Source organism: Schistocerca gregaria, chromosome 9 (genome assembly GCF_023897955.1).
Source record: "Schistocerca gregaria isolate iqSchGreg1 chromosome 9, iqSchGreg1.2, whole genome shotgun sequence".
NCBI classification, from domain to species: domain Eukaryota; kingdom Metazoa; phylum Arthropoda; class Insecta; order Orthoptera; family Acrididae; genus Schistocerca; species Schistocerca gregaria.
Genome location: NC_064928.1, coordinates 135,507,222 through 135,521,885, shown reverse-complemented (window position 1 = coordinate 135,521,885; position 14,664 = coordinate 135,507,222). Strand labels below are relative to the sequence as shown.

General features: G+C 45.4%; 1 protein-coding gene and 1 pseudogene across 1 annotated transcript in view; both read left to right on the top strand.

Moving 5' to 3' along the window:
- LOC126291467 (uncharacterized) overlaps nucleotides 1-14,664 on the top strand; it is a 2,161,958-nt gene that overhangs the window by 313,413 nt on the left and 1,833,881 nt on the right. The gene's annotated exons all lie outside the window — the stretch shown is intronic.
- On the top strand, nucleotides 6,006-6,123 carry LOC126292356 (5S ribosomal RNA; annotated as a pseudogene).

Genomic DNA, 14,664 nt, shown 5'->3' with positions numbered 1-14,664 from the left:
CCCATAGTGCTCAGAGCCATTTGAACCATTTTTTTAAATCATTGTAAACAAAAACCAGCCCGCAGGACAAGAAGACCTTGGATGACTGAGACAAAGTCTGCAGGCTTTCGTGGCCATTGTCACTGAAGTTAAAATCGTCTGGGTTATTAGGCCGCATCATATTTCTTGTAAATGTTCGACGTTTCGACCCCTCTGGCGGGATCTTCCTCAGGATTTTCTGGTGTCCACTACTGCTTGTGTTCTAGTAGTAGTGGACATCAGATCCTGAGGAATATTCCAGCAGAGGGGTCGAAACGTCGATGGTCGAGAAGAAATATGACCCGCCCTATAATAAAGAAGATTTCAAGTACTGAGACAAAGATTTGAGGGTGCCCCGGTGGTCCCAGTCGCCTACGGTGGACTGGAGGCCAAGCGGTCACCTCTCCAGTTGTCAGGATACTAGGAAATGACTGTGAACGCTTCAGAAACGCCAAAGAAACATTATTAATTCATAACACCTTTATTCCTGCTGAGTAAAACGTGGCTTGGTGATATCAACGACCTTCGCCGCTGACTCGCAGCGATGACACCAGCTCCGGGCCGCACAGTCTTGCTAGCGCAGCCCCGCGTGCTGTGACGTAGCGAAGGAATGTCCTTCGTACTTCGGCCGCGCATGTCTGGCTGCGGACAGCAGGCCGCTGCGCGTATGAGGCTCCGGGTTGGAGTCCCAGCGCTGTCGGCACGAGCGGCGTTCTTGTAGTGCGTGGTGTACTCTATCCCACCCCATCTTCTTCCCTGCTCCTCCTGGTGGCTCGTCCACGGTGGACGGGCGGAATGGGCCGCAGTCCCCCAGTGTTGGCGGCTCACCAGGTTGTGACGGCGGATGCACAGGGCCCAGGTCCCGCACCATCTTGACAACGGCTCACTGATGTGGTCAGCATTGGCGGCGAGCGAGTCTGCCGCGATGTCTGCTAATCCTGGGTTGTTGATTGACAGCGGCAGCAGAGAGGACCAGAGCTGGTACTGCCCCGTCTGCTGCTGGATGGGCCGCCCTTACTGCAACATCCTCTTAATAAAGATTAAGATGTCGATCACCGAGCTGACCGCTAAGCAGCGACCCAGTACACATCTAACTGCAAGTGTAACTGCGAGTGTCTTGTTGCTATCAAAGCTGGCGTATTTAAAGGAAGCACGAGCGACGTCCTGACGTCACACACGTTTGTAATGAACGCATTCGTTCCACTTATACTGCTGATTCATCTGTCGTACTCATCCCTTAGGTGCTCTTGTGACAGAGGTACTTGTTGTTACGGCAGACTTATGTGAAGTTATGAAATGCAGTACAGCTGACGCTATAGCACTGTCTTGCACTCTACGAAAGTCTCCGTCTAACACAATCCCGCGTGCTAAGCAATTCTCTCTCGCCTGTTGTGTGTAACCAGGCCGCTGCCTCTGCGTGACGTCACATTCCAGTACATTTTCTTGGTTAATCTACTGCCTCTTGCATAGGCAACGAAATTTTGATCATATTTCACGGTTCCAACTCTTTACTATTGCGCGGCACTGCAGATGTTCCTAAAAATGTGAAGTTCTAACAGGTGTGTTGGCTAAACCTTGAAGGGAGAAACTAGAGAACGCAGAGGAGCGCCGTTGTTACGGAGTGGGAGCCTGAGGCACAGCGGCTGTGGCGCTGTTGTCGGGCGGCCTCCACTCGGCAAGTGTTCGCAGAGCAGCGAGGATGCAAATGCGCGCCGCCGACACGCTCTCTGCTATTCATGAATGCGAGCCTCCGACACGGCCAGCGTCGCGTGCGGCTCTCGGCATCCATCACACACTGGAGGACCCTCCTCGCGCTTCCTCTGGCTGCTGGAGACCAGAGTTATTAGCCACTGCTGCACAGTTGCTGGCGTGTACGCTTCTCAAGCGCAACCCGGGCGCTCTCGTGTAAATGTTTCAGTGTACACGAACTAAGCATGCTACATATTTCTGTTCTGGTTTTTGCCCATCAATGGAAAGCTGTAAAGTCCCGTTTAACCTGAATTGAACAGTGGTGAAAGTGCCACAGCGAGTGAGAATCAAGCCTGGTGTAAACGCTAGCAAACGGTATTCTGTCGTGATCGGTTAGCATTCGTTCGTGTCTACTTATGTTCCACTGAATGTCGGACATCTAACCAACTATTGAGCGAAGTCTCTGTCTGCTATCACGTTCTGTTTCTGTTGCTGACAGGAGTTAAGTGGGAAATACGGAAGCGTCCGATACCACCCGTCTGCTTTGACCCATGACGTCACAAATATGGCGGAAACGACCATAAACCACGATTCCAATATGGCGCATATAAAGTCGTTACGTACACATTATGAGGTCAAAAATACATCGAAAAACACACACACTTCCCACAAAAAGAAAAAGGCCACTAACGGGACAAGCGCGGGAAATGGGATGTTTTTGGGTGGGGGGCAAACTAAATATAAAAAAATTTAGACACCTACCCCCATAGAAAACCACACAAAAAGACGAAAAGAACCGACATCATAAAACTCCCCAAATACTACAAAACACAATATCATCTGGAATCGGACACTTCCCTTCTCCTATATAGCTCAACAGCAGCTCCCGATCCCATAAATTAGGATCAAACACTTCCCTTGGCCTATAGAGCGCAAGAACACCTCCCGATACCAGTGCCAACATACACAGCCGCACATTGGGATCGAACACTTCCCTTGACCTGTGCACCGTTACTTTTACCCGTCATATCCATTCCTGAACAAAAACAGCAACAGATTAATTTTGTAAAAATTACAACACGACGTACAGCGAACAACACTAAATTAACCTTCACACAAAATCGTTAACTCACTGAAACGAATTCCACTACAAAGACAGCCGACACTAACAATTCTGGATAATGAGCAAAAGCAAACTGGACCCATTACACCACACAAACGAAAACCCTGAACATACCACCAGAGAGCACAACAAACCACAACACGACTACATCTAAAAACACGCCACACTCGCAAATCAAACTCCGCGCCGTCATGACGTCACACACAACAGCCTTACGTCACGGGTCAAAGCCGACGCGTGGAATCGGACGATTCTGTCCACCCGTTACGTGGGAGATGGAGTGGTCTGAAGAGGAGAGTCGTGGTAGAAGAGAATATATATCTTACTTAATTCTGTGATCCAAGAGATCCACAGCACTAATGCTGAAAGAAAGAAATACGTTTAGTAGAAAATTTCGAAAACACTTACAACTATGGACGTAGAGTGGTTGAAATGCCTCTAAGCACTATGTGGACTTAACATCAGAGGTCATCAGGCCCTTGGACCTAGAACTACTTAAACCTAACGCATCTAAGGTAATCACACACATCCATGCCCAAAACAGGATTTGAACCTCCGACCGTAGCAGCCACGTGGTTCCGGACATAAGTGCCTAGAACCGCTCGACCACAGCGGCACCCCTAGGGACATGACAAAGCTGATAAAGTTACAAAATTCTTCCATCTGTCTTCAACAGAGTAAAGAAGCATGAGCTATTAAATTCGTTCAATTGCACATAAAGGCAAAATACAACAAATTGGTTTGAAAGTGAAGAACTGCGAATATGGATACATTATGCCAATTGAAATTCAAATATAGGAAAGGCCTGACAAGTCTTGTAGCTTAAGTTGATGCCAGCTTTAATTACACGGCTGATGTATCACTGTTATGCGAGAGATTTTCGATGATAAATAAAAATGGTTATTTGCCATCTGCTTCAGACAAACTATACAAGGGTTCCTCGGAAAGTAACGTCTGACATTTCGCGAAATGGAAGCCACAGTGAAAATTAAAAAAAATGGTTTATTTGCAGCAGTTAGCTACATCCTGTAGCTACTTGTCTATTTACTTTAGCAGCCACTCCAACTTAGGCATTTTTCGTAGCGTTGTGGCAACTTTAAACTATCCTCATCATAAAAGCCAGCCACCTGTGGTTCCCGTCGGTTCCCTATGCTGGTCTGCAGTTTACTTCTATGCCAAAATCTTGGCTTCGTAGCCCGTGGTTCATATGAGCAGAAATGAACATCAGAGGGACCCATGTCCGGAATGTAAGGCGGATTATCAAGCAGTTCCCATGGAAAAGAGAAGGAATATCAGAGTTTAACGTTCTGTCGACAGAGAGGTCATTAGACATGAAGCGCAAGCTCGGATTAGTGAGGGATGGATAACGAAATCACCCACGCATTTTTCAAAGCAGCCATCCAGGCATTTCAAAGGAGCGATTTAGAGAAATCACGGTAAATCTAAATTTGGAGGACCGTACGGGTATCTGAACTATCACCCTCTCGAATGCAAGTCCAGTGTGAATATCAATCGAAAATACTACCGGAGTGTACTCATTGATCCTGTAGTGTGCAGCCGAGAATTGTCATGAAGAAGGAAATCCACAACATACTATCTGGTGTCACAAGCAATGAGGCGAAATCTCTCAGCAGACACTCATACTTGGCGAGAGACACTAATTTCTAGGCATATTTACGTGATCACTGTGCGCTCAGAACTGAAAAGAACGGCCAATGGGCATACTAGAGACTCTGCCCAACATATCTGCTTAAAACGTCATCGAAGTATACGTTTCGCGACCAATCGGCTCTTACTTTCCGAATAACCTTCGCATATCAGATCTTAACGAGTAGCCCACGTTACATACCGTATGTCTATTTCACATTTCAGTAAGCATATGTTACACCATTTTCCATATACGCATACACGCATAAAATGTTTGAAATGCTTTGCGTAGGCCTCTGCGGACATGAAGATCTGTATGATATACAGGGGAATTCCATTAAAAATGTAAGTGATGAATCGAAAGTTATAAGCGAAAACCGTGCTGGTACTTTTGACAGTGGAATACATGTATCGGTATTGTTGCAGCAATTGAAGGATGGGCAATATTCAGAGGTGGTAGCGTGGACCAAAACTAGAAATACAGTATAGTAAACAAGGGCTCCAAATCCGTACGTTAAGAATATAAGCAGTTGTTCATCTTTGGACCACATAGATAATATTGTCGGGAAGGCGAGCCAAAGGTTGCGTTTCATTGGCAGGACACTTAGAAGATGCAACAAGTCCACAAAAGGGACAGCTTACACTACACTCGTTCGTCCTCTGTTAGAATATTGCTGCGCGGTGTGGGATCCTTACCAGGTGGGATTGACGGAGAACATCGAAAGGGTGCAAAAAAGGGCAGCTCGTTTTGTATTATCACGTTATAGGGGAGAGAGTGTGGCAGATATGATACACGAGTTGGGATGGAAGTCATTACAGCATAGACCTTTTTCGTCGCGGCGAGACCTTTTTACGAAATTTCAGTCACCAACTTTCTCTTCCGAATGCGAAAATATTTTGTTGAGCCCAACCATAGGTAGGAATGATCATCAAAATAAAATAAGAGAAATCAGAGCTCGAACAGAAAGGTTTAGGTGTTCGTTTTTCCCGCTCGCTGTTCGGGAGTGGAATAGTAGAGAGATAGTATGGTTGTGGTTCGATGAACCCTCTGCCAAGTACTTAAATGTGAATTGCAGAGTAGTCATGTAGATGTAGATGTAGATGTACTACTAAGAAACACATCTGTTCTACTTTCAAGTGCTCATAGCTGTTGAGATACGCATTTTAGAGCCAACTTTTCCAGGGCTTTTGTTCCTGATTCGGTCCATAGAACCTCCTCCAGAAATATGCAAACCACACAGCTCGGTGTAGCAGAGATGTATTTCAAAGTAGCGAAGACGAACAAGTGCTCATAGTTTTTACGGTATGGATTCCCGAGACCTTATTTACAGGGCCCATTTTTGCTTCTTTCGGTCCACAATGAATATTACTTACCTTACAGTCTTAGTAACTACCGGGACGTATTCCGCTATCAGGGTTATCAGAACTCTTTTCGCTTCTAACTTTCGACTCACTCGTTTCCGAACCAGGGTCCCTTAACTCAGAATGATGCAGTTACCTTTGTCCATTTAGTATAAGTTTGCGATAAGGCAACGGCCTTGCCGCAGTGGTTACACCTGTTTCCGTCAGATCACCGCAGTTAAGCGCTGTCGGGCGTGACCGGCACTTGGATGGGTGACCATCCGGGCCGCCATGCGCTGTTGCCATTTTTCGGTGTGCACTCAGCCTCGTGATGCCAATTGAGGAGATACTCAACCGAATAATAGCGGCTGCGGCCAAAGAAAACCATCACAACGACCGGGAGAGCGGTGTGCTGACCACACACACGCCTCTCCTATCCTCATCCTCAGCTAAGGATGACACGGCGGTCGGACGGTCCCGATGGGCCACTTGTGGCCTGAAGACGGAGTGTTATTAGTTTGTGACATCACCACAGAATCAAACTGTATAGCAGATATTGATACGATAATCAGTCAGTAATGTACGTAAATATCTCCAGTTCCTACTGAGAGGAGTGCAAATGCCTACCTTTCTACAGTCTATGTTGGTTGTCAGTAATTAGTGTCCTACTTCTAAATTTACTCCTCTGTTGTAACGAGTAGCCATAAAAAATTGTTAACGGGCATGTGAACTAAGTTTTAGGGTAACGCTAATGAAAACTGGAGCTGCAGTTTAGTATTAACTGCACTATCTCCAATCATTTCACTCATGCGTGCCAATTCAAGTGCCTGACTTTTTCTTTTCCTGTGCTATTTCTCTTACTTCGTCGAAAAGACAGCGCTTCCGTGCAAAATAATGCTCTCCGAATATCAGAGTTCTGCATCCCGTACGGCCCGCATCTCGTGGTCGTGCAGTAGCGTTCTCGCTTCCCATGCCCCGGTTCCTGGGTTCGATTCCCGGCAGGGTCAGGGATTTTTTTGCCTCGTGATGGCTGGGTGTTGTGTGACGTCCTTAGGTTAGTAAGGTTTAAGTAGTTCTAAGTTCTAGGGGACTGATGACCATAGATGTTAAGTCCCATAATGCTCAGAGCCATTTGAACCATTTTTTGAACGATCCCGTACGCCAATTGCTAGCGCCAACAGTCAATAGTGATCAAGGACTATGTTAATTACACTGCGTCCTCTTCCGTCCCCTCTACTGGAAACGGTTGTTGTCAGATGCAAGCGAATGGTAGTTAATGCGTGAATACTGGCGAATTGTCTGCGATTACGCATTTGTTTGTGATCGCTTTCATTAGTTCTGGTATTAAGAGCGCCTAACGAAGAAAGAATTAAACGCAAACTATCACTTTCTTTACGTTGTTTGACTTGGCATTATGTAAATGGTACCATGTAGTAGCCGAAAACAATAAACACAGTGTTAGGTGTCCAGGAATTGTTCTTCGGCACAGTCCATTCGTAATATTCTCATGACTTTCTTTCATTCATCTCAGCCCCTCCCCACTTCATTACCCTGCAACGCTTAACTTCCTTCTTCTTCTACTACTTCTATTTCTTCATCTTCCCCTCCGACATCCTTCATCTTCTCCCCTTTTTTTGCCGACATTTTTCATTTTTTCCTACCCACCACCACACTGTGCCCTCTTCCTTCCCCTTCACGGAAACGCCCTCCTGGGAATGCGCCCTGGTTGCCGTACCCTACTTAAGGTACAATCGAAAGTCACTAGTAGCCGATAACGAAACAAGCAAATAATGTTAATAAATATTGGCCTGTAAAAGAATGGTTTCCTCTAAATTAAATATTACCATTTAGTGGGTGAACACTTTGTAACACACTCCCCAAGGAGCCAGACTGAGGCTATGTACAGGAGGAGAAACAGAAGAAGGCAGACTTCATCACGTGATCTCCTCGACGCCACTACACGTTCAAAAATTATGTGGTGTTCCTAACGCACTGACAAACGTCCACAGTGCGTTCCGGAGTTCACCGGCATTATCAGCAGGGCTGGAGTACACCAAATCTCTTAAATAACCGCACCCAAAAACATCTAACAGGCTAAAGTGAGGGGGGTGGGGGGGGGGGGGGGGGAGCAAGGGGAGACGTGCGGGGCCATAGTATTGGCGAGCCACGATCGGCCCCCTTGGTACCGAGGACTAGTATGGAGATTCATTTGCTACAGATATCGTATAACTTTTCAGAAGGTAAAATTCAGTACTACACTACTGGCCATTAAAATAGCTACATCACGAAGATGACGTGCTACAGACGCAAAATTTAACCGACGGGAAGAAGATGAGAAGATATGCAGCTGATGAGCTTTTCAGAGCATTCACACAAGGTTGGTGCCGGTGCTGACATGAGGACAGTTTCCAACCGAATTCTCATACGTGAACAGCGTTACCTGGTGAAACGTTGTTGTGATGCCTCCTATAAGGAGGAGAATTGCGTACCAACACGTTTGAGACTTTGATAAAGATCAGATTGTAGCCTATCACGATTGCGGTTAATCGTATTGCGACATTGCTGCTCGCGTTGGTCGAGATCCAATGACTCTTAGAAGAATATGGAATCGGTGGATTCAGGAGGATCCCAACGGCCTCGTATCACTAGCAGTGGAGATAACAGCCATCTTATCCGCATGACTGTAACAGATTGTACAGCTACGTCTCTATCCCTGAGTCAATAGATGGGGATGTTTGCAAGACGACAACCATCTGCACGAACAGTTAGACGACGTTTGCAGCAGCATGGACTATCAGCTCGGAGACCATGGCTGCGGTTCCCCTTCAGCCTGCATCGCAGACAGGAGCGCCTCCGATGGTGTACTGGACGACCAACTGGGTGCACGAATGGGAGAACGCCATTTTTTGGGATGAATCCAGGTTCTGTTTACAACACCACGATGGCCGCATCCGTGTTTGGCGACATCGCAGTGAACTCACATTGGAAGCGTGTATTCGTCATCGCCATACTGGCGTATTACCGGGCGTGATGGTATGAGGTCCCATTGGTTACACATCTCGGTCACCTCTTGTTCACATTGACGACACTTTGAACACTGGATGTTGCTTTTCAGATGTGTTACGACCCCTGGCTTTACCCTTCATTCGATCCCTACGAAACGCTACATTTCAGCAGGATAATGCACGACCTCTTGTTGCAGGTCCAAGCGGGCCTTTCTGGATACAGGAAATGTTCGCCTGCTGCGCTGGCCAGCACATTCTCCAGATCTCTCACCAATTGAAAACGTCTGGTCAATGGTGGCAGAGCAACTGGCTCGTCACAATACGCCAAGCACTACTCTTGCTGAACTGTGGTATCGTGTAAAACTGCATGGGCAGCTGTACCTGTACACGTCATCCAAGCTCTGTTTGACTCAATGCCCAGACGTATGAAGGCCGTTATTATAGGGTGCTGAGTTCTCAGGATCCATGCACCCAAATTGTCTGAAAATGTAATCACATATCAGTTCTAGTATAATATATTTTTCCAATGAATACCCGTTTATCATCTGCATTTCTTCTTGGTGTAGCAATTTTAATGGCCAGTAGTGTATTTATGTGTACTATTTGAAAGAAATATAAATAATAAAATGCTGCAATCTTTGTTTAGTGCAATAAAGTAAACTAGAAGCATTTAAACAACACTTAAATAATTGCAAAAATAAATGTTATGTAGCGTAAGTTAAAAAATTCAAGTAATTTTTGCGTTAGATCTCGGATTAAAGATGGGGGACCCACAGATCCCACCCCGTGGTATACGTTACTGAAAAGTAACCTCGGTAGCTAACGGTTAAGTAACAGAACTCAGTATGTTGTCCTGGACGACGGGTGTTCATCACAGATGAGGGTTTCATCAGGAGTGCTCAGGCATGTGTGATACAACCGCTGTTGTTTTTCATACACATAAATTATTTGGCAGGCGGAGTGGGCAGCAATCTGTGGTTGTTTGCCATTGCCAACCTTGGCCCAAAAAAATAGGTACTTCTTCTTCCTTCTCGTAGTCAAAACGAATGGCATGCTTGGAACAAGAGTACCATAAGCAATGCCTCTGCAACGTGGTTACCGTCGTCGCTGGCGGCGTAGTGTACCTGTGTATCGGTGTTTGAAGGCGGTTCATATTGACTTGGCTGGGCAGTTTAATAAACAGCAATTGATTAGAGGTCCAAATGTTTTTCGTGGACTCCATCTGAACTTTGCCTGTGATGTACAAGCTTATTAGGAAGAAACAAGACGACTTAGAAAAAATTTCCAGTTTGTGTGATGAATGTCAGCTAGCTCCAAATGTGGAAAAATGTAAGATAATGCGGGTGAGTAGGAAGAGGAATCCTGTAGTGGCTGGATACAGTGTCACTAGTGTACTGTTTGACACAGTCAAGTCTTTTAAATATCATAGCGTAACGTTGCAAGGCAATATGAGATGGAACGAGCATGTCAGAGCTGTGGTCGGAAAGGCGAATGTAGACTTCGGTTTACAGGGGGAATTTTAGCAAAGAGTGATTCACCTGTAAAGGATACAGCAAATAAGACGCTGGTGCGACCTATCCTTGAGTTCTGCTTGAATGTTTGGGTTCCGTATCAGATCGGATTGAAGGTTTAAATGGTACTGAGCACTATGGGACTTAACAGCGGAGGTCGTCAGTCAACTTAGAACTGATTAACCCTAAGGACATCACACACATCCATGCCCGAGGCAGGATTCGAATCTGACCCAAGCGCCTAGATTCGCTCAACCATACCGGCCGGCTTGCATTTGAAGAAAGACATCGAAACAATTTAGAGGCGGGCAGATACATTTGTTACCGGTAGATCTGTAGAACACATAAGCGTTACAGAGATGCTTCGAGAACTCAGATGGGATTCCCCGGAGGGAAAGTGACTTTCTTTGCGAGAAAAACTGCTGAGAAAATTTAGAGAACCGGCTTTTGAAGCACACTGCCAAACGATTCTACTGCCCTCAATGTACACTCCGCGTAAGGACCACGAAGATATGATGAGAGAAATTAGGACTCATACGGAAGCATATAAACAGTCATTTCTCCCTCGCTCTATTTGCGAGTGGAACAGGAAAGGAAATGGCTTGTACGAGGGCTATGCCGAAAGATTTTAGCAGAATGTGTGAAAAAAATTGTGTGCAAAAAAACGTTTACAACTTTTCGAAATACTCCCCATTAGCATGTATGCATTTTTCCATTCTTTGAAACCGCTTAGAAAATGTGTCAATCCAAGCTTCTTTTGGGATGTCACTTAGTGCACTATCGTACGCTGCAATGGCCTCTTCATCAGATGAAAACCGGTGCCCTCAATTTTTTTCCTTAGTCTTAGGGAACAGAAAGAAGTCACAGGGGGGGCCAGGTCCGGTGAATAGTGGGGATGAGGTAACACTCACACTTTTTCCTTCTCCAGAAAGTCCATCGTTCTGGCAACCCTATGCGCAGATGCATTGTCGTCATGCAGCAGAAGGTGCCCACTCTTGGACTTTGGATGCTGTGACTTCCATGTGGCGATGACTTTTGGAAGACAATCGTTCACGTACCATTCAGCATTGACTGTATGACGTGTGTCCAAGGTCACAGAGGTGAGATGCCCGATCTTTGTGAAAAGGTTGCCACCATATTTTTTCCTGATCTCCGACTTCGGCCAACTTTTTTGGGTGGTTCCTCCCCTGGAAAGCACCACACAGAAGACTGTCTCTTCGTTTCAGGGTCATAATGGTAGACCCACGTTTCATCACCTGTGACGATATTGTAAGTGCCTTGGGACTTCCCTCCATTGAATTTTTCGAGCACGAAACGACACCAGTCCACTCTCGCCTCCTTTTCGCTTTCTGTCAGGGAATGTGGCACCCAACGGACACGTCTCTTAGTAAGGCCTAAGAGACAATGAACGATGGTCTGTGCAGCTGTTGATCCAGTATTTAGGGTCCCTTCAATGTCGCAAAATGTAAGATGTGGATCTTCTTTGATCATTTTCCTCGCAGCATCAATGTTTTCGGGAGTCACAGCTGTTGCTGGTCGACCGGGACGAGGTTCATCTTCAATTGACTGCCGACCCCTCGAAAACTCGCGAAACCAATTTCCAACTGTGGCCCTAGAAGGTGAAGCTTCACCAAAAACACGCAGCAAAGAAGAATGGCATTCTTAGTCACTTAAACCCTTTTTATAATCGTAAAAAATCATGGCGCGAAAGTCGCGGCGTGACAGCTCGATCCTGCACCGTCTCTGACTCAGCACTGCCTGTGCTTTCTTACCGCGCTGTGGGGAGATTACCGCTAGCCAGGGGCTGCGCGCGCAAGTCCCAAGGTCGAAAAACATCGCTCTTTCCAATGAAAACAAGCCCATTGTCCTCCGCCTTACGGTTTACGGGCTCCTAAAAACTTTCGGCATAGTTCTCGTAGTACAGGGTACCCTCCGCCACACATCGTACGGTGGCTTGCAGCGTATCGATGTAGGTTTAGATGAAAGATCGAGCTTTATTTCCGATCTGTAGCGGTCTGGACACTGAGATTTCATACAAGTATGCCGCCGCGAAAAACTTTGATATCATTCCTGATGCGTTGGTCGGTGTATTTCCTATTGTGTGACCATCGTACGCATTGATTTTGTGTGACTTCTTGAAAATGCCTGGCGCACCTAGTCCGCATTGGCATGTGAAACAGACGAATCGTCCGCCTCCTGTTTATGGAAAACACTACCTGTTTCCACAAATGGCATATGTGGAGCCCGAGAAGTTGTTCAGGACGATGGCTTCCTCCCATACTGTACCCGAAATTTTCGTTGCACTTGGTTACCTATAAACAGGCTATACATTGAACATTCTCCTGTGGCGTCCACATATTTTATCAAAACTGCAGCATCTGGAAAATAAAAAATCCTTTTGAATTATATTGTCTAACGTTAAAACCAGTTAGAATCTAGCGCAGTTATAGAGTTATTAAACATGTATATCGTTAAGATACCCTATGGACACCCTCCATGTCTTTTCGCGAACTACAGTAGAACTATATTACATTACAGTTATATTCACACCCACGGATCGCATTTAAAAACAATTTCGGAACTGTCATGGTATTATAGAAAAACAACAAAACCCATGCACCACATATACAACGATTTACATGCCTCCGCAGCTCTAGTTTGACGAAGTCATGGTCTCATAGTGGAAACCATAACGGCGTTTGTCATACGTATTTGAGGTAAATTATGGAAAACTCAAATGAGGATTGCTGGATGGTGATCTGTGCATCCATCCTACCGAATACAAGGCCAGTCTGTTCAAAAAAGCGCCACCAAATTTTGTTTATACCAAGTGTACAGTACTGCCTTATTTATTCGTTCTTGCAAAGAAATTACGTAATGTAAAATACTAGTGATACGCTGTTGATTTATTACTTAATCCCCATTACTGCACACAATACACTATCAGGCATAGCAAAGACAATAAAGCGAAAACAATCTCTTGAATGCAATGCAGTCATCTTTTGAAAGACGGAATTAGTGATCCAGTGGTTATGTATGTAACAGATACATCGAAATGATTAGGATTTAGTAAAGTACTATTTTTCTTTAGTACGATGTTCGATACCTGTGTCGACTAACAGGTATTGTAATAACACCCTCTTCGAAACACACACACATAGAAACTGTTCCCAAAATTCCTTTCTAAATGATATGAAATTGTTCTTTGTCAAAATTAATTTCTCGATGCAGTGCAAAGCCGGAACAGGAAATAAAACACGAAAAATTCCCATTGATTCTGGGCAGTCGACGGTCTTCTAAATTGGCCCAGCGACTAATCTGCCACACGCTTCGTAAAATTTTAGTTAATTAAATTTTTCGACAATGCCATCAACTTACTGAGTCATTCCCGCATTGCTTATGTGTATGTGTATGTGTGTGTGTGTGTGTGTGTGTGTGTGTGTGTGTGTGTACCGAATCTGAGTAGTGGTGGTAGTAGTAGTAGTGGTAGTGGTAGTGGTAGTAGTGTGGGGGTGGTTTGGAGGTGGTTTGGGGGTGGAGGACTTGGGAAATGACGGGAGAAGGCGCTCTCTTCGATATTTGAATTTCATTTCGTGGAGAGCAGTTTAATCAAGTTTTTGAAACTCGAGAAGTTTTGTTTACTGGTTAATTGTAAAATGAAATTACCTTGTGTCCGCTATTCTCGGCGCGTCTTTGTTGACAACACGCGTTCGTCCACCCCGTCCGCTCTCCCCAGCACGCTGCAGTCCGCCCGGTAATGGATTTTGTCAGAGTGCCGAGTTGTTGCCTCCGAGTTTGGTTTCCGCGGAAAACAAAGGCGGCGCCATACGGATGAGGTGCGAAAAACGATACAGTTTTTTTTCCAAATAGTTTTCTAGTGCCTAATCACTTTTGAATTTAATTCTATTTACAACTCCCGTTTCCTTTTCTCCGCGCTGTAACTGTAAACAATGTAGCAGACGTGTTCTCAAATACTGTATCTACCCTCCTGTCATCAGTTTCAGTAGCTACTTATCACTTATTTCTCCATAAATTAAACTCTGCAGCTTTCCTCACCCAAGTTAAACGTGCTCATTCAATTTATGTTGTCAATGCGTCTTCCATTTACGTGGTCATATGGGCTTTGGTTAACAGTGGAAATTCAGTACAGAAATTCGAGTATGTCTGAAGTAATGCTGGAGAGACATGACGCCATGACTCCTGCAGGTCTAAGCATAAATCCACCAAACGTACGAGTGGGTGGAGATCTCTTCTGAACGTTGTAAGACGTCCCAGGTATGATCAATAATGTTCATGTCTGGGAAGTTTGGTGGCCAGCGGAAGTGTATAA